This window comes from Acinonyx jubatus, chromosome C2, assembly GCF_027475565.1.
Source record: "Acinonyx jubatus isolate Ajub_Pintada_27869175 chromosome C2, VMU_Ajub_asm_v1.0, whole genome shotgun sequence".
NCBI lineage: Eukaryota > Metazoa > Chordata > Mammalia > Carnivora > Felidae > Acinonyx > Acinonyx jubatus.
Window position 1 is genome coordinate 6,073,133 of NC_069384.1, and position 16,569 is coordinate 6,089,701.

Consider the following 16,569-nt stretch of genomic DNA (forward strand, 5'->3'; position numbering starts at 1 on the left):
ATTCTTAGAACAGAAGCAAAACCAAGATTCACAGGAGAGTTAGAATGAGAAGAAAAAACTACAGTCCTAGAATGATGAATCTTGCACATTTTGGGGATGGTCATGTGATTAGTTAATAACTAGCAGAGGGGGTATCTGGACACTCTGTCCTTGAGAAAGCCAAATTAGGGTATCAAAAAAATCCAGTTTGGCTACTTCTGGGTCCTCCAGGAAACTCTTGAGTGTGAGCTAAGAAGCATTGGTGACAGGTTGTATCTATGGCATGTTGACCACCATCTTTCCATCTATACCCCTACCTTAGTAAGGCCAGCCCTCTACCACTGATTTTGCCTCATTCAAATTTCTCAGTTTCTTAATCCATGTCCAATTGTATAGACACCTGTTTCCCTCCAAAGATGTCAAACACCTGGGCATTGTGCCAGGCTTCATACGAAACGGGGGCACTGAATACCCACTCTGACCTGCTCATGGGTTGAGTAACAGTACCAACTCTTACTGCTTAAATGTGTAATAGGGTATTGAGACATTTGTTTCTCTACTTTGTCCACAATGACATAAAACCGTAAGTTCAAATTGGCCAAAAGTAGACAAGCAACACTCAAATGATAGTATGACTATGGGCGTGGTCCCTGAAAGCGGTGGCCAGGGAAAAACACTGAAAACGCCTGAATTTTACCTGTGGGAAATATTCACTGGGGAAGTGTACCTAGGGGAAAGGTGAGGAACTGACACTCACAAAAGTCTTATTTTTATTGGTCTCCCTTCCCGAGCTTGAGAAAAATGAACAGGGGTGGTAAGTAGGAAGCCTCAGGGAAATGGCCCTCTAGAGTAAAATGGGATCAAAAACCCACCCCTGCCTTCCACTTTCCACAGTGAGGAAAAGCCCAACTGAAAGGAGAATTATTACCACCCCCCAAAATAACTGCCTCCAACACAGCCAAGACTTACCAGAAAGACAAAGGAGATGTAACAGACAGGTTACGAGGGTCAGCTTAATCTTGTAAGCATTCCTGAAAAAAAGAATAAAGGGAATAGATGAGAAGATATATCAGCTGAGGATTTTCCAGAATGGAACATGGGAGTTCTCAAATCAAAATTGCAGCCTAAGTGCCCAGCACAAGATTAAAAGTAAATCCACACCTCAAATTATCCTAGCGAAACTAACAAACATCGAGGGCAAGGAGAAAGTCTCAAAGGCTACCAGAGAGACAGGAATATTATCCACAAAAGCCCGAAAAAGAGATGGACAGAAATTTCCCATAACTGATAATGTAAGTCAGACAATAATGCAGTGTTACCTTCAAAACACCAGAGGGAAAAAACTGCCAGTCTAGAGTTTTGTACCCAGTTAAAATAACATACAAGAGTAAAGCCACATTTTCAAACACACAAATAGGAACTTTATCACCATGGAGGCTCACTAAAAGAATTATTAATGGATGCACTTCAAAAAGATCGTCAAACTCAGGCCTCTGTCAAGGAATACAGGGCACAACAATGAGCATAGAAATTGACCAAATATGTGGTTAAACTTAATTAATTTATGCCCATAAGAATAACTCATTTTTATGTTTAATTTTTTTAATGTTTATTTATTTATTTTGAGAGAGAGCACGTGCAAGGCGGAGAGAGGCAAAGAGAGAGGGAGACACAGAATCCAAAGCAGGTTCCAGGCTCTGAGCTATCAGCACCAAGCCCCATGAAGGGCTCGAACCCACAAACCACAAGCTCATGATCTGAGCTGAAGTCAGATGCCTAACTGACTGAGCCACAGGAGCCCCTAATTTTTCATGTTTAAAAAAAACTTAAAACGAGTGGTGCCTGGGTGGCTCAATCAGCTAAGCATCCAACTTCAGTTCAGGTCATGATATCATGGTTCATAGGTTCGAGGCCCACATAGGGCTCTACCTGAAAGCTCAGAGCCTGGAGCCTACTTCGGATTCTGTGTCTCCCTCTCTCTGCTCCTCCCCCACTCTCTCTCTCTCTCTCAAAAATAAACATTAAAAAAAATTTTTTTTTAACGTTTATTTATTTTTGAGACAGGGAGAGACAGAGCATGAACTGGGGAGGGTCAGAGAGAGGGAGACACAGAATCTGAAACAGGCTCCAGGCTCTGAGCGGTCAGCACAGAGCCCGACACGGGGCTCGAACTCACGGACCACGAGATCATGACCTGAGCCGAAGTTGGCCGCTTAACCGACTGAGCCACCCAGGCGCCCCAAAAAAAGATTTTTTTAATAATGGAAATACAGTTTGTAGATTGAAAATCAGCAAGGGGAGAAAATGGGAACACAGAAAACTTTACTAATTCAACAGGAAACAAAAAATAAAGAGAACTAAAGAAAAAAACCTAGTAAAGAGAAAACACAGGAGACAATAAAATTAAGTCCAAGTACTTCAGAAACCACACTTATTATAAATAAATTAAACTCACTTATTTAAGAACAATTTATCAGATTGGCCAAAAAAATATCCATCTATATGCAGATTCAAAAGATACACCCAAAATAAAGATACAAAGACAGGTGGGGAAGACGCCAGCAAGAATTGGGGTCAAGGAGATCCCTAGAGCAGCTCTGTGACACAGAAGAGAATTCAAGCCAGAAGCATCAATACAACACAACACTTCACCATATAATTTGTAATATAGATCCTTGATAAACCTGTACACTTTTTACAACTTGGCCTCAAAATATACAACACAAAAACTGACAGTACCATAGGATAAATTATATTTTTACACATCGTCTCAGAAAACAACACAAGCAAACCAAATAATAATAATGATCTGATGGGGGCACCTGGGTGGCTCAATCGGTTAAGCATCCGACTTTGGCTCAGGTCATGATCTCGCAGTCTGTGAGTTCGAGCCCCGCATCAGGCTCTGTGCTGACAGCTCAGAGCCTGGAGCCTGTTTCAGATTCTGTGTCTCCCTCTCTCTCTGACCCTCCCTCGTTCATGCTGTCTCTCCCTGTCTCAAAAATAAATAAACGTTGAAAAAAAAATTAAAAAAACATAATGATCTGATGAAGAAAACTAACAAATTCCATTCTACCCATAGGGAAATAGAGAATAAACAAATCTAACAGATTCTGTTGAATGTTTTACGTATTTGATATTTTGGTTATCTGTGTCTTCCTAGCACACGGGAGGGTTTCACTTCCCAAACTATTTTTTAATGTTTTTTATTGTTTATTTATTTTGGAAGAGACAGAGCATGAGTGGGAGCGGGACAGAGAGACAGAATCCCAAGCAGGCTCAGTGGTGTCAGCACAGAGCCTGGCATGGGGCTCAACCTCACAAGCAGTGAGATCATGACCTGAACTTAAACCAAGAGTTGGACGTTGAACCCCCTGAGCCACCCAGGTGCGCCCCTCACTTCCTAAACTTTTGAAGTTAGACACAGCCATCTGGGTTTTCCCGGCCAGTGAAATCAGAGCTGAAGTGGTAAGAGATTTCACTGCACGTGCTCGATTTTCTAGCTCTCTCTTCTCTGCTTTTGCAAGTACATCTTGATAGAAACATGCCGTAAGATCCAAATGGCAGAAAATGACAAATCGCTGTATGAAGGGCAGCCGCCTCGAAAAGTAGCTTGGATCAGCAACAGACTTTACTTCTGTGAAAATAAACGTACAGCATTAAGACCTGAGATTTGGGGGCTGTTTGTTACTATGGCATAACCTGGTCTATTGGGTCTGATACAATATTGTCTGCAAATAAGAACAGCTTAGTTTCTTTTCTGGTCTTTGCATTGGCTAGTACCTCAAGTACAATGTTTAATAAAAGCAGTGATAATGACATCCTTGTCTTGCTCTTGACTTTAGTGGGAATTCTTTTAAGTTTCACCATGAATATGATGTTTATGTTAGGCGTTTGATAAATACCTTTGGCAAATTAAGAAAGTTCCCTTCTTGGGGCACCTGGGTGGCTCAGTCGGTTGGGTGTCCGTACAACTTTGGCTTGGGTCATGATCTCTCAGTTGGTGGGTTTGAGCCCCGCATAGGGCTCTGTGCTGACAGCTCGGAGCCTGGAGCCTGCTTCAGATTCTGTGTCTCCCTCTCTCTCTGCCCCTCCCCCACTCGCATTCTGCCTCTGTCTCTCTCAAAAATCAACATTAAAAGAAATTTTAACATTCCCTTATTATGAATTAGTGCACAGTTTTATTGATTCATTTATTTTTGGTTACATCTTTTGAGGTAATCATGCATTTCTTCCCTCCTTTAATTTATTGATATAGTACATTAATAAAAACCGGACATATTATTTAGGAACATTTCACTTGTGTTTAGAAGAGATACTGGGTTTTTTTAGAAGAGAACCTATTAATTCTTTTTTTTACTATCTCTTTCTGAAGTGGAGAACTTTTCTGTTTTCTAAAACAGCTTGCACAATAGAAAGAGTGGTTTTGTGCTGTGCCTTTAAAATTTAGTGTTCACCCCTAAATCTTTGGGGGGTTGTTGTCTTTTTAGGATGGGAGCAGGCAGAATTCTGATTACAAATTCAGTATCTTTAGTTGTTATTTTTTACTCAGGTTCTATTTCTCTTCAGTGAACTTTGTTATTTGTGATTTTTTACAAAATGATTTTATCTAAACTTTGAAATGTATTGGCATAAAGTTGTCCATAATATTCTGATTTTAAAAGGTTGTTTCTCTGTGCTTGTGGATATTCTTTATTTTTAATCTGGTTTGTTTGTGTTCCTTTTCTCTTTTTGGTTCAATGTTGCTAGGCTTTATGTTGTTGGTTTTTCTTTTCTTTCTTTTTTTTTTTTTAATGTCTACTCATTTTTGAGACAGAGAGAGACAGAGCACGAACAGGGGAGGGTCAGAGAGAGAGAGGGAGACACAGAATCTGAAGCAGGCTCCAGGCTCTGAGCCATCAGCACAGAGACCGATGCGGGGCTCGAACCCACAAACCGTGAGATCGTGACCTGAGCCTAAGTCAGACACTCAACCGACTGAGCCACCCAGGCGCCCCTGTTGTTGTTTTTTCTAACAAACATTTTTTGAGTCTGTAGCTACCGCTGTTTGTTTTATTCTCTATTTCATTCACTGCTACTCATATCCTCATTTTCCCCCTTCTCTTGCCTTTGGAATGTTAACTGCCTTTTTCCAGCCTCTTGAATTAAATGCTTAACATATTTTAAATCCTAACTCATCTGTATGTTTGAAATACTTCATACTCTGGGGAAAAAATTTACCAAGGGCAAGCTACATTCTGAATTCGGAGGCAGTTTGAACCCCAAGGGTATCCTGAAAACAACTTGTGATACAATTACAGGACACATAGAGACTAAACCCACCAATCCTAATTAGCCATACCTCCTCCTTCAGATCCTCAGGCAACAGAAAGGCAGAGAAAATGTGATATCTAGAACACAGATTAAATAAAGGTCCAAGGCAAACACAGTTCTCCCATTAGGAGAGATGCAATCCAAGATCATTCACTCAAATTATATCTGAAGGTCTAGCTGAATCTGCCCTTCTCAATACACTCGACATCAAGAGAGATAGCAGCTAAGCATAAAACTATAGAGAAGGGACAGCAAAGGGAAGGGAATGTGCAAAAGACAAATGAAGAAACCAGTCCGGACGAAAATACGTCCCGGAAGTGGGTTACGAGTTTCCCCAGAGGTCCCCGTGATACTCCGTGAACACAAGGCAAGTATCCCCGGATGGATGGATATTTCTCCAACCCTGGCTCCACGTCTAGCCTTGAGGTTGACTTGCAATATTTCATGAGAAAGTGGGATGATTACTACTGTAAAAAATGATTTTAAAAGCTGTCGGTGTAACACCACGCACTTTAAGCTTTAAAAAGATTGACCACACTCCAAGCTAAAAAAAAAAAAAAAAAACATTTACAAGAAATGATTTGCGGCTACAAGACGTTAAGAACAGGAAACCAGCAAAGCAAGATGACAATGAGAAAGCATGGGATTACAAGGAGACACTGCAGAGCTCAGGAAACATATGGAGACAAACCACGACTACGGACCGAAAAATATGAGACAGATAGCAAGAAACAGAACAGACAGTTGTAAGCTTATACAGTAAGGTCCAAGAACGGCTTCAGATAGTCAAGAGGATCAGAGGTTCCATAAAAGGGTCAGGCACCAAAAGTGAGACAACAAATTAAATACTGTGCTCCTGACATTAGTAATTCTATTACAGCAATTCTGCTGTTGTACAAAATTGCTTGGGCACTTTTTTTTTTTTTTTTTTTTTTAGCAATTACCTTTAAAACCAGAGTGTGTTTATTGTTTTAATTCAACAAAAGAAAACTAGTTTTGTTGCCCTATCTTCATGCCTCATTCTGGACCTGAAACAATCTTTTAAAAAAAAAATTTTTTTTAACATTTATTTATTTTTGAGAGACAGAGAGTGAGCGAGCATGAGTAGGAGAGGGGAGAGAGAGGGAGACACAGAATCTGAAGCAGGCTACAGGCTCTGAGCTATCAGCAAAGAGCCCGACACGGGGCTCGAACCCATGAACCATGAGATCATGACCTGAGCTGAAGTCAGATGCCCCTTTAAATATTTTTTAATGGGGGTGCCTGGGTGGCTCAGTCAGTTAAGCATCTGACTTTGGCTCAGGTCATGATCTCATGGTTCATGGGTTCAAACCCCATATTGGTCTCTGTGCTGACAGCTCAGAACCTGGAGCCTGCTTCAGATCTGTGTCTCCCTCTCTCTCTGCCCCTCCCCCACTCGTGCTGTGTTCTCTTTCTCTCTCTCTCAAAAATAAATAAACATTAAAAAAAGTTTTTTTAATATTTTTTAATGTTTATTTATCTGGGGGGGGGGGGGGACGCGGGCAGAGAAAGAGAGGGAGACACAGAATCCGCCGAAGCAGGCTCCAGGCTCTGAGGTGTCAGCACAGAGCCTGACGCAAGGCTCGAACTCACAGACCACGAGATCATGACCTGAGCCAAAGTCAAATGCTTAACCGACTGAGCCACTCAGGCACCCCCAGGAATTCTTAATAGGAAACTTATACTTACATCATAATTGCTTATTGTTTTTTTTAATTTTTAATTGTTTATTTTTGAAGCAGAGAGATAGAGCATGAGTGGGGAAGCAGGGGGCAGAGAGAGAGGGAGACACAGAATGGGAAGCAGGCCCCAGGCTCTGAGCTATCAGCACAGAGCCCGATGCAGGGCTTGAACTCACGGACTGTAAGATCATGCTGCAAGCTGAAGTCCAACGCCTAACCGACTGAGCCACCCAGGGACCCCTGGACCCGAAGCAATCTTTAAAAAAAAATTTTTTTTTATGTTTTGCTTTATTTTTGAGGGGGCGAGGGGCAGAGAGAGAAAGAGAGAGACACAGAATGCGAAGCAGGCTCCAGGCTCTGAGCTGTCAGCACGGAGCCCAACGCGGGGCTCAAACTCACAAACACCTCTATCGTGACCGGAGTTGAAGTCAGAGGCTCAACAGACTGAGCCACCCAGGCGCCCCTGGACCCGAAAAAATCTTACGCGGCATGGTAAAACCACGGTAAAGTGCTTGGCAGAAAACGACCAAATAACAATAATGGCTCTAACTGACGTAGCTCTTGTTCATAACCTGGCACTGTTCTAAAGCTTTCTTCATACGGAACCATTTAATCCTCCTGACCGCCCCCAACTATGAAATGAGCCCTCTTCTCTCGGATTTCAATAGAGGAAACTGAGGCACAAAGAAACTAAGTAACATACCCAAGGTCACACAAGTGCCTGGCAGAGCTGGGCTGTGAAATCAGGCATCTGGATCCAGAGCCCAAGCCCTTCCTCTCTCCGTGCGTGCTTGCCGAACGAGTAAATGGATGATTAGCTACTTTAGGTACCCAACTTAGTCCCAAATGACTTCAGGTAAAAAAAAAAAAAAAAAAAACAAAACATAAACCCTGGTTGATCTGTTTTCAAACGAGTCTCATTACCCAACAGCCAAATCTCCTAATTCTGGGTTTCAAGTGAAGGCCACATGGAAGATAAGTCCTCTTAGCCACCCCCTCTTCAGGCACAGGCTAGGATACCTCTGCTCCCTTGCAGGCAAAAGGAAATGTCTCATTGAAACCCACGGGAGAGCAGCCACCAAGCCTGAAGGAACCCCCGTCCTCGGGCTAGGGGCAAAGGAGAAGAGCCTGGAATTGGGCCGCTGGGAGGAGGCCTTACCCACTCGAGGGGCCTCCCTGGGGACAAAGAAGGGAAGCAGAGGCATGCCATCATGGCGGACAGAGGGAGGAAGGTCGGGAGAGTACCACAGGAGGTCCCAAGCCTGGGGTCTCCCAAGGGGACCAATGAAAGAGAGGAGCAGAAATAAGGCTCCTGGGAGGAGCCCCTGGCTGAATGTTGACAGCTATGCTCAGGTGGACAGAGATGTGGTAGTTCAAGCTCATCCTCGCCAGCATCCCAGTCATCTGGGGAAAGAGGCTGACAAGGACCAAGCAGCGTTTTACGGTCACTGGAACCGGGATTCAGGATCAGGATCTAGTCCTGGCAGAAGACTAAGTCGAAATTTGATCTGAAGCCCAGTCAAACGGACAAGCATCCTGGGGAGACAAAGAGTTCCCCTGGGACACCAGCGCCTGGCTCAGGGCCCAAGGCCAACTCCAGGCTCAGCAAGGCAGCGATGAGGCCCCCGAAACCCTTCCAGGATTGATCCAAACTGGCTGGGGTCTCACTGCCAGTCCAGCAGTACTGAGGAAGAAGGGCTGCCCACTGGTGTCCCCTGATGAACGATGAGACTGGCACCTGTTCGAGGAGGAGTGGTCAGGTATATAGACGCTCATAAAATCGGACATCAACAATGGTCCTTGTTTATTCAAAGTACCTACTTAGGAATCCTACAAAAGAGGGGCACCTGGGTGGCTCAGTCGGTGAGGCATCCAACTTTGGTTCAGGTCATGATCTCATGGTACACGAGTTCAAGCCCCGCAGCAGGTTCTATGCTGACAGCTCAGAGCCTGGAGCCTGCTTCGGATTCCGTGTCTCCCTCTCTCTCTGCCCTTCCCCTGCTCAAGCTCTCTCTCTCAAAAATAAACATTAAAATAATTAAAAATAAGGGGTGCCTGGGTGGTTCAGTGGGTTAATCGTCCGACTTCGACTCAGGTCATGATCTCAAGGTTTGTGAGTTCAAGCCCCGCATCAGGTTCTGTGCTGACAGCTCAGAGCCTAGAACCTGCTTGGGATTCTGTGTCTCCCTCTCTCTCTGTTCCTCCCCCACTCACACTCTGTATCTCTCTCTCTCTCTCTCTCTCTCTCAAAAATAAAGATTAAGAAAAAAATTTTTTAATTAAAAATAAATTTGAAAAGAAATCCCACAAAAGAAACGGCGCTCATGTTCTGGAACCTTTGCAAAGACAACACTGTCCTTGTCAATGTTTCGAGATAACTTAGCGAGGTAGCTTTCTGCTCTGAGTTGCAGATGCAGGAGCTAAATGTCAATGGACCACACAAGTTTAGTTATTTTTTAGTTGACCTAACGAAGGAAGCATAAAAAATGAACTGACTTGGAAAGGAAAAATTGAAAGGAGACAGAAAACAGGTCTCAATAGATAAGCAGCCATTCCTTAAAGAAAAGATAGATGTCCGTATTTTTTTCTACCACGCTGTACGTTACATCCCCAGGACTATTTATCTTGTAACTGAAAATTTGTACCTTTTCATGCCCTCCACCCATTTTCCCCCACCCACCCACATACCACCTCTGGCAACCACCAATGTGTTCTCTGCATCTACCAGTTCAGTTTGGGGTTTGTTTTGTTTTTTTTTAGATTCTGCATCTACGTGAGAGCATTTGTCTTTCTCTGATTTATTCCACTAAAAGGAAGATATTAAAAGCCGTCTTTGAAACAATTTGTGTATTACATGCACCTGTTTAAAAAGAAACGCGATTAAAGAGGTGCGCCTACAAGACTATACAACTAAAATGTTTCATTACATGTGAGGATGAGTAGAATCAGTATGTATTTACCCACAAATGTGACCCTAGGAATTTCCATCTATAAAATACCCTAAGGCCCTCCCACCCCCAGGATTCATGGGAATATGATGTCCCCCCCCCCCACACCCCATGTCTTCATTAAATTTGCTTCCTGCATCTCAGGAAGCAAGGGCAGAAACAGCAAATGAAGGAGGCGTGGACGGGGGCGGTGCTGTTAACATTTACAACAGGCAAATACCTAACAGGGGCTTTTAGAAGCTTCTCATGGTAACATAAAGGAAGGGTGACAAGTAAGTTCACGACATCTGATTACTGCAGAGCAAACTCAGAGTTTTCTATTGGAAGCTGTATTTATCCCCAACAAGTCAGAGATCTAAACAGAAATTTAAAAAAAAAAAAAAGTGAAGCCGGAATAGGATAAAAAAAAAGTCAGTTGCAGGGTAAACTGCACACATTTAACACACACACACGTGCACACGCACAAACGTGACTGGTGGAGACATTATGAGAAACACTGATTATAAAATCATAAGGCAGCTCACCGCACTTAGGAACGACCTAAAGAGATGTCCTTCTCATCCTGTCCACAAAACCAAACCCCCTCCTGTGGCTCCTTCATGAAGCCTCTGAAACCTCCTGCGGGTCAGTCCTCCACAAACGCCACTGCAAGGAGCCACCCCTCCCCCCCACCTCCTCCAGTGCGCCAGGGGGTCGCGTTTGTTTGTTTCTCAGGTTGGGTTACTCATTTCAACCGGACGATGTTTCCATCCCAAGTTAATTTTCCCCATCCTATGTTTGCACTGTGCCCACCTCTCAACACCACTTCCTCAAGTGTGTGGTGTGAGCAGAGATAATACTTTGTACATGGATATAGTGTTATCAGTAGCAGAGGTAATAATAATGGCCCAATTAAAAACTGGGCAAGGGACCTGAACAGACATTTTTCCAACGACATCCAAATGGCCAACAGGTACATGGAAAGATGCTCAACATCACTCGTCATCAGGCAATGCAAATTGAAACCACAATAACCTGCTGTGTGTTAGGATGCCTATTATCAAAAAGACAAGAGATAACAGATGCTGGCCAGAACGTGGAGAGAAGGAAACCCTGGAGTACTGTCGGTAGGAATGCAAACTGGCACGGCTACTCTAGAAAATACAGACGTTCCTCAAGAAGGTAAAAATGGAGCATATGATCCAGCAATCTCACTTCTTAGCACATAATCCAAAGGAAACCAAAACATTATCTCAGAGAGGTATCCACACTCCCATCCACACTTCAGCAGTACTCACAATATCCAAGGTACGGAAACAACCGGTGTCTGTGGACAGATAAAAGAGACACAGAAAATGTGATGTATGCATACAACTGAACGGTGTTCAATCTTTAAAAAGAAGAAAATCCTGCCGACTGGACAACACGAATGCACTTGGATGGCATGGTGCTAAGTAGGAAGAAGAGAAAGAAAGAAAAAAAGCCGGATAAAGACAAATACTGCAGGCGGAATTAAAAAAAAATAAAATAAAATGGGACGCCTGGGTGGCTGAGTAGGTTAAGCTTCCCACTTCAGCTCAGGTCATGATTTCACAGTTGGTGGCTTCAAGCCCCACGTGGGGCTCTGCGCTGACAGCTCGGAACCTGGAGCCTGCTTCCAATTCTGGGTCTCCCTCTCTCTCTCTGCCCCCTCCCCCTCGTGCTCTATCTCTCAAAAATGAATACACATTAAAAAAAATAAAAATAAAAAAGCGGAACTCCCAAGAAGAGAATAGAAAAGTGGTTGCCAGGGGCTGACGCTGGGAAAACAGGTAACCGGTTGGAGGATGTATGTAATATCATGAGCATAACTGCTAACACTGTGTCGTGTAGTTTAAACGTGATGAGAGTAGAACTTAAATGTTCTCACCAAAAAAAAAAAAAAAAAAGGCAAGGTGAATTTTTTAAAAAATAAATACACTGTTAGACCAAGTTTTTATTTATTTTTTTAAAAATTCACTTTGCTTCACTGTTAGACCAAGTTTTATGAAATCTGATGTGTAACCATTTTCTTTTCCTTAATTTAAAAAGAAAAAAGAAAACAGGACAAGCCTGCAGAACCCGCGCTCCTCCTAAGCGCTGGGCAGTCAAAAGCGCCCGGGCGCGCCCGCGTCAACCCCGCGTCCTCCGCTCCCAGCCCCCGCTGCCCCCGCAGGTCCCGCGTCCCCGGAGCCTCCTGCACCCCGGAGCCCCGCTCTCCCACTTCCAGGTCCCCGGCTCCGGCACCTCCCGGAACCCCCTGCCGCGTCCCTCGCGACCCCCTCACGCCCGCACCTCCGCGTCCCCCTGAGCCCGCGCCACCCCCCCCACCCCTGCACCTCCCACGTTCCCTGCGCCCCCTGCGCCGGCGCCCCCCACCCCGCACCTCCCGCGCCCACGCTCCCCGCACCCCGCACCCCAGCACCTCCCGCGTCCCCTGCGCCCGCGCCCCCCACCCCGCGCCCCTGCACCCGCGCTCCCCTCACCCCCGCGCCTCCCGTGTCCCCTGCGCCCGCGCCCCCTCCCCCGCCTCACCGGGCGCCCCGCACTCCCCCGAGGCCCGGCTGCAGCCGCGGCGAGCTCAGAGCCGCATTGCGGCCGGCACAGCCAGGGGCGCGCGGCCAGTCTTCGCAGGCACCGGGTCCAGGCCGAGGGCGGCTTTCCCCTCCGCGCGGCATTTAGGAGGTGGGAGGAGCGGCGCGGCGAGGCGCCCGGGAAATCTGATAGGTGAGGCGGCGGGCGGGCGGGCGGGGACGCGGGGGCGGGGCGGGGGGTGGGGGCGCCCCGGATCTCCGCCCCCCCTTCCCCTCACGCCCGGCGCGGGGCGGGGGGCGGGGGGCGGCGGCGGGACCACCCGGCGGAGCGCCGGCGGAGGGGGCGGGGGCCGCGTGCGGCGTTCCGCCTCCGTAGCCCCGAGGCGAAGAGCATCCTTCGCGGGGCGGCAGACTTTCGGGAGGGTGGAATTTGCTCACATCCCCTTAGGCCGATTCTTTGCGTTTACCCTCCTGGCCTCCCGGGGGACCGTCCCAAAGTGAACTCGGAGAACACTCTGTACCGGGCAGGCAGTGCGGCCCTGTGCTTCTCAAACCCGAGTTGCCTCCAGAAAGGATACCCTCCCCTCCCCCCCCCCCATAGGCTATTCTTGTCGCCAACGGTTTGATTAGCAGCAAGAAGAGAGGTCTGCTAACGGAATGGGGAGTTTGGGGGGCTGTGTAAGCCTTAGGACAGCCAGATGAAGTAGGTACTATTCCCATTCCGCATTTCACGGAGAAGGCAACTGAGGCCCAGAGCAGGTAAGGACTAGAGGAAGGTGAGCAGACGAATAGTGACATATAGATGTGGTGTCATGGGGACCCCCGCCTAACCTAACATGTATTTTTTTTTAAGAGTTGGAGACACATCACCGATCATCTAATTCCATGGCTGTCGCCTCTGGCTGCAGAGTAACATCCCCTGAAATCCCAGGGCCCAGGCCCTACCCAGACCAAATTAATCCAGCATCTTTCCCTTAATCTCTTATCTGCAGTGCCTCCCGAGGATGCCAGGCCTGATTCCCCCACCCCAAGACTAGCATGCTTCTTCTTGCACAAAGATGAAGTAAACTGATGTGGAGGAGAGGGGTGGGCAAGACCCCAAAATAATTCAGTGAGCTGGAGTGCCAAAGCCTTTCTGAAAGGTTGGGCATCTGTCCAGAGTTTGCAAGCAGAGGCCCCCCCAGGAGGGAGCCGGGAGCCTCAGCGGGGTGGAGGGAAGGCGGCCTGCGAAGAGGCTGATGAATAAGAACATAGTAGCAATGTAGCACAAAGACCAGCCTGGATGATTAAACTCCCCCGTGCTTCTGCGAGGTTCCCGGCTTTTAGACAGCAGTTTCCTGGGGTAACCAAATGGCCTGGCACACTCAAAGCTGAGCGCTATTAGCCAGCGGAACCAGGCAGGATGCAGCCCAGGGAGCCATCAGGTGGGACCGACCCAGAGGGTGAAGGAGATGAAGCCGGTCCTCACACACTCCCCTACCCTTTCCCTGAGTCCCCTCCCACATCCTTAGCTCGCCGGGCTCAGCTCAGCCGACTGGCTTCTGGCATCCTGGGGGACTGGGTCCCAGGGCAGCTGGCCTGGGGAGGAACGGACACTGTTCCAGCTGAGAACACAATGATGGAAAGAGCACCGGGTGAGGAGAACGTCTTCCGGGCAGAGGAAGGGCCCTCAGACAGGCATTCGCCTGCCCAGTGGCTCAGTATTACCATGTGGAAATGGGCGAATGGAACAGGGCAGACCAGGGGCGCCTGGGTGGCTTGGTCGGTTAAGCGTCCGACTTCGGCTCGGGTCACGATCTCTCAGTCTGTGAGTTCGAGCCCCGCGTCGGGCTCTGTGCTGACTGCTCAGAGCCTGGAGCCTGTTTCCGATTCTGTGTCTCCCTCTCTCTCTGCCCCTCCCCTGTTCATGCTCTGTCTCTCTCTGTCTCAAAAATAAATAAACGTTAAAAAAATTTAAATTAAAAAAAAAAGAAAAAGAACAGGGCAGACCAGGTAGGGAGGTGCACACCAATGGCACAGCCTTGGACACGTCAGGAAAATGAAAGCACCGTCCCAGGGGCGGGAGCCCGTAGTTAAGACTCTGACCTTAACTGCGAGACCTTAGCAAAGACCTTGCTCTGTCCCTTTCACCACGGGGTGGGTCTCAGCTGTGAGCCATGCAAGCTTCTTCGCTGGATGCTCTTCCCTACCCCCACCCCACACCCGCTCCAGAGCAGGGACCCCGGGACCCCGTGACTGCCGGCCCAACGTCCAGCCTTACAGGCTGCTGAGACCCACAACAGGAATTTGCACCATCAGTGTAGACAGCGGGGTCAGAGGTTGTTGTGGAGACTGCTCTGCATGTTGTAGGGTATTTAGCAGGATCCCTGGCCTCTGTCCACTAGATGGCAGCAGCATACACACGCTCACACACAGTTGTCTTCAGACCTTGCCCCTTGTCCTCGAGGGAGGAATCCTGCCCCGAGTTGGGAACAGTTGCTCTAATAGGAAGCAAGGGGACCAAGTGCTCCACAGATCACTATAGAATACAGTTATTTTTTTTAATGTTTATTTATTTTTGAGAGAGAGAGAGAGAGCGAGCAGGTGAGGGGCAGAGAGACAGGAAGACACAGAATCCGAAGCAATCTCCAGGCTCCAAGCCGTCAGCACAGAGCCTGACAACATGGGGCTCAGACCCACAAACTGTGAGATCATGAACTAAGCCGAAGTCGGACGCCTAACTGACTGAGCCACCCAGGCACCCCCAGCACACATATTTCTTAGTGATGCCCACACAAAAGGGCCAATTTGCAGATTGGAACCGTTGTGCTACATAATGGGCCCCTGGCCAAAGTCCCATTCCTCCGGTCACACCAGCCTTCTCGTACTCCTTGAACAGACTGAGCTCATCCCCAGTGTAGATCTATTCACCTCCTCTTCCCTCTGTCTGGAATGTTCCTCGCCCAGATATTCACGGGACTGTCCCTGGCTTCATTCATCTCTCTGCTCCAATGCCAGGTCCCAGGCAGGCCCTCCCTGAGCACCCAGGCACCCACACCGTCCTGTTCTGTCCTTCCATGTCCTGTTAACCCCGCTCCGTCCTGCCTCGCTGCCTGACATCATAGACCATTTGTTTCATTCTGTGTGCTCTGTCTCCCCTTGCAGAATAGGACTTTAAGGCAGACCACCGCATCCCCAGCAGAGGGCCCGGCACCCAGTGGATGCTTGAACAATACATGTTGAATGAATAAGTGGGAAGATGGACAGAAGCGTGTGCAGTGGCTGGAAAGAGTGGAGAAAGCAGAGAGGTCAAATGCCCATGGGTTGGGTCTTGGGAGTTGTGAGAGGCAGAGAGCGATCCTTCCCCTCCTTATGTAGGCCAGTGACGACTGGTGCGGGGAGGACAGTTTGCCTACATCGAACCCATCTCAGAGAGCTTAAGGCCACTGCCAGCAGGAAACTCCTGCGTTTCTGATTAAACAGCCTGGCTGGAAGTGACATTCTGGCTGAGACCCCCAAGGACCCTCATGCAAATTAACAGACCGATCGGAGGTTCCTGGAGGCCTGGAAAACGGTGTCCCAAGGAGGCCACTGTACTAATTCGAACTGTGGTGCCGGGAAGGTTTCTCAGGTCCCCAGCAGCGTAGTGAAACGTTAAACAAAGTCATCACGGAGCAAAGGGAAGGGCTGTCGGAACTGAGCTCCAGAGCTCAGAGGAAAAGACGGCTGGTGTACGTGTGGGCCGTGGGACGGACCCTTCAGGGGACACCCTACCCACGTGGCCCGCAGAAGCCCGCCCGCCTGGGCTGACCACACTGAGGCTGCCTGTTCCCCCACTGGGGGTGGGGGGGAAGCTGCAGCTATAATTGTCAAGTGCAGTTGTAATCCCCACCCTCCCCCCGACGGACGGGAGGGCCCAAGCTGGCCCACATAGCTGCAGCCAGTCATACCTTCAGGTTGGGTCGTGTGTGGCCCAGCCAATGAAGGGATTCACACCCAGAGTGGGGCTAGAACGGGCAGTCTACACTGGTCTAGAGAATGTCAAATTAGGGAGGAAGGCTGAGTTCAGATGACCCTGGCCACTTCTGAAGAAATAGAACCCTCCAGCCACCAGGC

The 16,569-nt window shown here is 47.8% G+C and overlaps 1 protein-coding gene across 3 annotated transcripts in view; it reads right to left on the reverse strand.

Annotated features, from left to right (window-relative positions):
• B3GALT5 (beta-1,3-galactosyltransferase 5) overlaps positions 1-12,654 on the reverse strand; it is a 36,648-nt gene extending 23,994 nt beyond the window's left edge. For all 3 annotated transcript variants that reach the window (XM_027041582.2, XM_027041580.2, XM_027041581.2), the window contains exons 1-2: positions 12,476-12,654; positions 949-1,010 (exon numbers count right to left, since the gene is read on the reverse strand). The gene's annotated coding sequence lies outside the window, so the exon portion shown is untranslated. The remainder of the gene's footprint in view (positions 1-948; positions 1,011-12,475) is intronic.
• Positions 12,655-16,569: the final 3,915 nt, after the last annotated feature.